Source organism: Prunus dulcis, unplaced genomic scaffold, assembly GCF_902201215.1.
Source record: "Prunus dulcis unplaced genomic scaffold, ALMONDv2, whole genome shotgun sequence".
Taxonomy (NCBI): Eukaryota; Viridiplantae; Streptophyta; class Magnoliopsida; order Rosales; family Rosaceae; genus Prunus; species Prunus dulcis.
The window spans coordinates 1-5,698 of record NW_023010622.1 but is presented as its reverse complement, the minus strand read 5'-3'; the positions used below and the strand labels follow the sequence as shown (position 1 = coordinate 5,698).

The following is a 5,698-nucleotide window of genomic DNA, read 5'->3' as shown; positions in this document are numbered from 1 at the left end:
TCTTCAATGCTATATGTGCAAAGACTGTTGATGTTTCCAAGCTAGATAAGTTGGAAGAAGATGTAGTAGTTACTCTGTGTTTGCTTGAGAAGTACTTTCCCCTTCATTCTTTGATATCATGGTTCATCTAGTAGTACATCTTGTCAGAGAAGTTCGTCTATGTGGGCCAGTATATTTTAGGTGGATGTATCCGTTTGAAAGATATATGAAAGTGCTGAAGGGGTATGTTGAGAATCGTACTCGTCCCGAAGGTTGCATTGCTGAGCGGTATATAGCTGAAGAAGCGGTAGAGTTTTGTACACAGCATTTATCTGATGTTAGTACAGTTGGAGTGCCTTCAAGCCAAAAGATGGGAGTTTCAAAGCCATTATCGGGTTGCACAGTGAGCGTAGTTGATCAGGACCTGTTGAATCAAGCACATCTATATGTCTTGGAGAATACGGAGGAAGTCCTACCTTATATCGAGTGCGTATGAGTTTTATTCTTTAAGTTTCCATTTTAAATTATTTCTTATGTTTATCTTATATATTTGGGACCGTAATGCTTGAATTTTTCGTGTCATGTAGGCAACATATGATCCACATCAAGGCTGCTTATCCAAAATTTAGAAAGAGAACAAAGTGGCTGCAGGATAAGCACAATAGCACTTTCATTCAATGGCTTCGCTTCAAGGTATATGTTGTTGAATAACATATTTCTCTTTTAATTTTCTTCTTATTTCTATGTTAGATTGAATTAAGATTTGATTAATTTGCAGGTTCAAAGTGAACTTGAGGAAGACAATAATGGCGTATCAGAAAATTTAAGGTGGCTAGCAGCTGGTCCAAACATGGCAGTGCCATTATATAGGAACTATCTTATTAAAGGTATTAAATTCAATATCAAGGCACAAGATGATGTGCGGACAACTCAAAATAGTGGAGTTTATTTACTTGCACAAACCATGCAAGTTGCTAGTGCCAAGGATAAAAACCCAATTCTCTCAAATATGGGTTTCTATGGTGTCATTCAAGAAATTTGGGACCTTGACTACCAAAAGTTTACAATCCCAGTCTTTAGGTGTGATTGGATAGATAGTTCTGGTCTTGTAATCGACGAACTTGGATTTACCCTTGTAGATTTGAGTAAAATTGGACATAGGAATGACCAATTTGTTTTGGCTTCTCAAGTCAAACAAATATTTTTTGTTGACGACCCGATGCATCGTGGTTGGTGGGTAGTTTTATCAATGCCTAATAGAGAATATAATGATGTTATTGGTGATGAAGTCTTAGGTGATGTGATAATTGAGTGTGAGCCATTTACTAGAGGGATGCCAAATGTTGACACATTTGATGAACTGGTGGGTGAGTTAGGTGGTCAAAATATTCGAGATGGGTGTGAAGATATATGGATTGAATGATGCTTATGTAATTGGCATTGTATGACATTCATTTTATAATATATTGTAATGTGATTTCTTCACTTTCATTATACAGGTTTTGGCCACAAAACAATCAGTGCAAAAAATACTGGATCCAGATTACATCATTAGATTCCGCATAAAAAACCTCTGTTCAAATAAAACACGACGTTATGTTTGACCATTTATTCAGCATATTTACCGACATCTTAAAGCAACGTAACAATGAAGAACCACGACGCTATTGTGAAGCAATTATTCAGGATATCACGTCGGGGAAGGATTAAGAACCGCCATGTAATCCAAAATAACACGACTCCAATCCCATAATACCGACGTCTAAAAATGAGATAAATTATCTGAACATTAATTTGGAACCGACGTGGTTTAATAAATGCGTAGTAAATAATGACGTTGTTTAGAAGTTCAACGTCGTCTACATTAATAAGTACGTCGTGAGTAATGAATACATATAAATACAACGTCGACTATATAAATTACACCGACATTGTTTCGCATTTCAACGTCAACTACATAAATACATACGTCGTAAATAATGACACTGACAACTATATCCACGTCATCTTTTTTAGAAAAATCGAAGTGGAAAACTTATTTCTCGACGGTCTTTTGTAAATAAGAGACGTAGTATTTTTCATTAACGTCGTCTTCTCATGTATTTAAAGATGTCATATTTTTTATTGTCGTGAAAATTATATTTAACGGCGTATTGTTTTAGTTATCGTCTTTGTATGTCTATATTGCGGCCTTGTTCTTCTAATATGTGTCATATTTTTCCTTTTTAACGACGGTGATTTGTTTTTGTTGGTCGTCTATTCTCATCCTCGACTATTTTTTAAAACTTATGAAGACTAAAAACGTCCGTTTTTATTTGTGTTCGACGTTGTTTTATTTAACAACGTCTAATATTTATCGTCGTTGTTTGTTTCTGAAAATAGGACGTAAAAATTTTGTAATACGACTCTCATATATTCGTAACCGACATTGTTTATTATTTCAACGTCTAGTCTATAAATACATACGTCGTAAATAATGACACTGACAACTATTTCCAAGTCATCTTTTATAGAAAAATCGAAGTGGAAAATGTATTATACGACGGCTGTTTTTATATGGTCGACGTAGTAGGAATCAATAACGTCGTCTTCTAATGTTCTTAAAGACGTCATTTTTTGTTGTCGTGAAAATTATATTTAACAGCGTCTTCTTTTAAGTTTCGTCGTTGTATGTCTATCTTGCGGCCTTGTTCTGTTAATATGTGTCATATTTTTCATTTTTAACGACGGTTTTTTTAGATAGTTGGTCGTCTATTCTCATCCCCGACTTCTTTTTTCGTTCTTTTTGCAGTACAAAGACGTCGTTTTGTGTTTGTTGATGACGTTGTATATTTTAACAACGACGGTGATTTAGCGTCGTGGTTTATGAGGGAAAAGATGACGGTGGATTCCACGACCACTGAAAATTTTAATACACGACGGTGATTTACCGTCGTCCTTTTGCTTTTTTGTAGTAGTGATGATTGAGGAACTTGGATTAAACTAAAGGTCTCCAGCCCGACGTCGAATGCCAAAATGGAATAAAAATACAGCCAATACATACTTCCACTTCTACGCACGAATAGAGACTTGTTGGTATTGTCAAGAAAATAGTAAGCTTCGTCGGCGGTCAGAAAGAGAGGAGGCTCTATTAGTCTCCATTCAGTGGAGCCAAGGGTAATTATGCACAATTTGAATTCAAGAACTTCACCAGGAAAGACACTGTCCGAAGCAGTAGCACCCTCCAAAGCCCATTGGGCTTGCAATACCTTGTACTCTTCCCGGTTTGGATCAAACCCAAAATGAAATGCAATTTGATTATGGAAATGGCTGGGGGACTGCAAGTGAGGACGCTGTGGGGGACCATCTGGCAGGGTGAGCAGAATTCTGGTGTAAGGATTGAGGATAAATACCTTATAGACCTGGCCATTCGATCCAAATGTACACACTAATCCATTGACGGCTTGAGATCTAAATGTAACAGAAGCATTCGGCAGGCTATATTCTCTATGATTAGGAATTTCTCGTTCGGTAATGTGATGGGAAACGTTCAGAATAATCTCCTGCTTAGCTCTCTTTCTATAGGGATCGATGGACCTCAATACGAGTAAAGCAGATTTCGGGCCGGGCCTCTGAGGCTGAAGTGAGTAGGAAGAGGTAATTGGGGTTGGGCTTCATCTCCTTGTGCTGCATGGTCAACTCAGGTTTTCTTATCATGGACATCCAGTCTTTCGATACAAGCTGAAATCTCAACAGGGACTTGACATCTAGGCGAGGCAGTATCTTCTCCACTAGTTCGTTTTGGAGGTGATGGGGCTTGATTCCATAGATATGTGACAGGCTGACTCCCTCAAGAATGGAGGTGGCTCCCTTAGCATCAACCTTCTTTTTCTTCTCATATTCATCATCATCAATAACATGCTTTTTCTTCTCATCTTCGTCATAATCAATAACATGTTTGTTCTTTCGGTCCAAATGCTCCTTCTTATCCATGTTATCTCTATACAAAAACAGAAAAAGAAAAAAGTAAACCAAATAATATGCAAAATTAGTAAACCTCAAAGATGAAGGGCCTGTAAACCCAGTTAAAGCCAAATATATATTTTTATCAAGCCAAAATACTTTGAACTGTGGTTGATGTTAAAGAAACTAAGGACCAAGTGTGTCGTGCTTATGAAGAGCATAAATTGTTTTCTTCCTGGCAGCTTGGCATACCAAAAATAACCCGCACAAAAAGAAACGCAAAAATGGCGGACCTAAACCTAATTTACCTATTATTAAAAGAGTTATCTCTCAACCAAACAAAAAACATTATCTGATCTTCTTTATTGTAAAATGATTTGAATATAATATTTCTATACTCTAAAATATTCAAAAATAAAAAACAAAAACGAAAGAAAACGCACCAGCACCTCCTTTGACGCGACGGATGAGACTGAGAGAACGAGAGAGAGCGACGACTGTCCTAAAAGCGAAGGACTGTCCTAAAACCAGGGTGTAAATCTCCTCATACGATCTATACGATGTCGTTTCGTTCGAGACTGTATTGAGACTGTCCTTTTACGTGTCCTATTCTCATTGGTTGCCTGATTATATGGACCCGGATTCCCACTCGACTGTCCTAAGTTGAAAGAGGCTGAGATTTAGAGCACAGTTGTAGGATGTATTCTTTCTTTTTCTTTTTTTCTTTTTTTTCTTTTTTTTCTTTTTTATGAAAAAGGGGGGATAAACCCCAAAAGATTATAGGATTTATTCTTTATTCAGAGCACAATGTAATATTAGTTCAAGATTCCAGCCAGGCATTACGCAAACTGGTGTTATAGCTTACAAGTAAAACTAGTCGTGTATTGAGCTTGAGATTTGAGTTTGCGTGTAGATGGATGCTACTTTTGAGCATTTAATTGACCAATGGTTTTTTATTTTGCAGAAAAGAGGTGCAAATATCTATGCAGAATTCCTTGGTGGAAGCTTCACAGGTGATGCTTAGCCACACCTTGTATGGTAATATTCTTTATCTTTGACAATATCATTCTCTCTTTCTCATTGTTTTGTTGAGCTAAGGAAGCAAGAATATTTCTTTTAAGTTGTTTCTGTCGATTTGCTAGTTTCATTATTTTGCACTTCATTTACACTAACGAAATTCCACTATTTAAGTACATGAAGTGGAAATAGTCATATGAATAATGTCTTTATAGCATCTCTTTGTTTTTTTTTTTTTTTTTTTTTTTTTTTTTTTTTTTTTGCCAATTGATTTTAAGAGATTTGAAAGTATCCTTATGACTGTAATTAGAGTCACCTTGCATTTTGTTTCATTCAATCACATCACGTTCTAGAATCTCAATCTGAATCTGAATCTGAATCTGTTATTAATGTCCTCCGAATCTGAAACAGGTGCTGGTGTTCTTCTCCGCATAGAAAAGGCATTAGCTCAGTCTGGGGTGTCTAGGGAAGATGTTAATTACATCCACACCAGTCGGAGACCTCAAAGAGTATAATGCTCTTGTTCATTGTTTGGCAAGAATCCTGAGGTAGCCAAAATGCATAACATGTATTATCTGTTTTCTTTATATATCATGTATTGCCATGCTTGATAACATCTCTACTGTTTACAGTTGAGAGTAAACTCTACAGAATCCATGATTGGCGACCTACTAGGAGCAGCTGGTGCTGTAGAACCTGTTGCAGCAGTAAAGGTAACTTATTTGATGTTTTCACCTTGGAAGTACCGTATAATTTGAAG

The 5,698-nt window shown here is 36.6% G+C and overlaps 1 long non-coding RNA gene across 2 annotated transcripts; it reads left to right on the top strand.

Moving 5' to 3' along the window:
* The first annotated feature begins 4,678 nt into the window (after positions 1-4,678).
* Positions 4,679-5,684, top strand: LOC117613779. 2 transcript variants are annotated; one of them, XR_004583799.1, is made up of 4 exons: positions 4,679-4,788; positions 4,886-4,959; positions 5,350-5,486; positions 5,571-5,684. It is a non-coding gene; the product is annotated as an uncharacterized LOC117613779 (long non-coding RNA). The 2 variants fall into 2 exon arrangements; XR_004583798.1 differs by having other exon boundaries at positions 4,699-4,959.
* Positions 5,685-5,698: the final 14 nt, after the last annotated feature.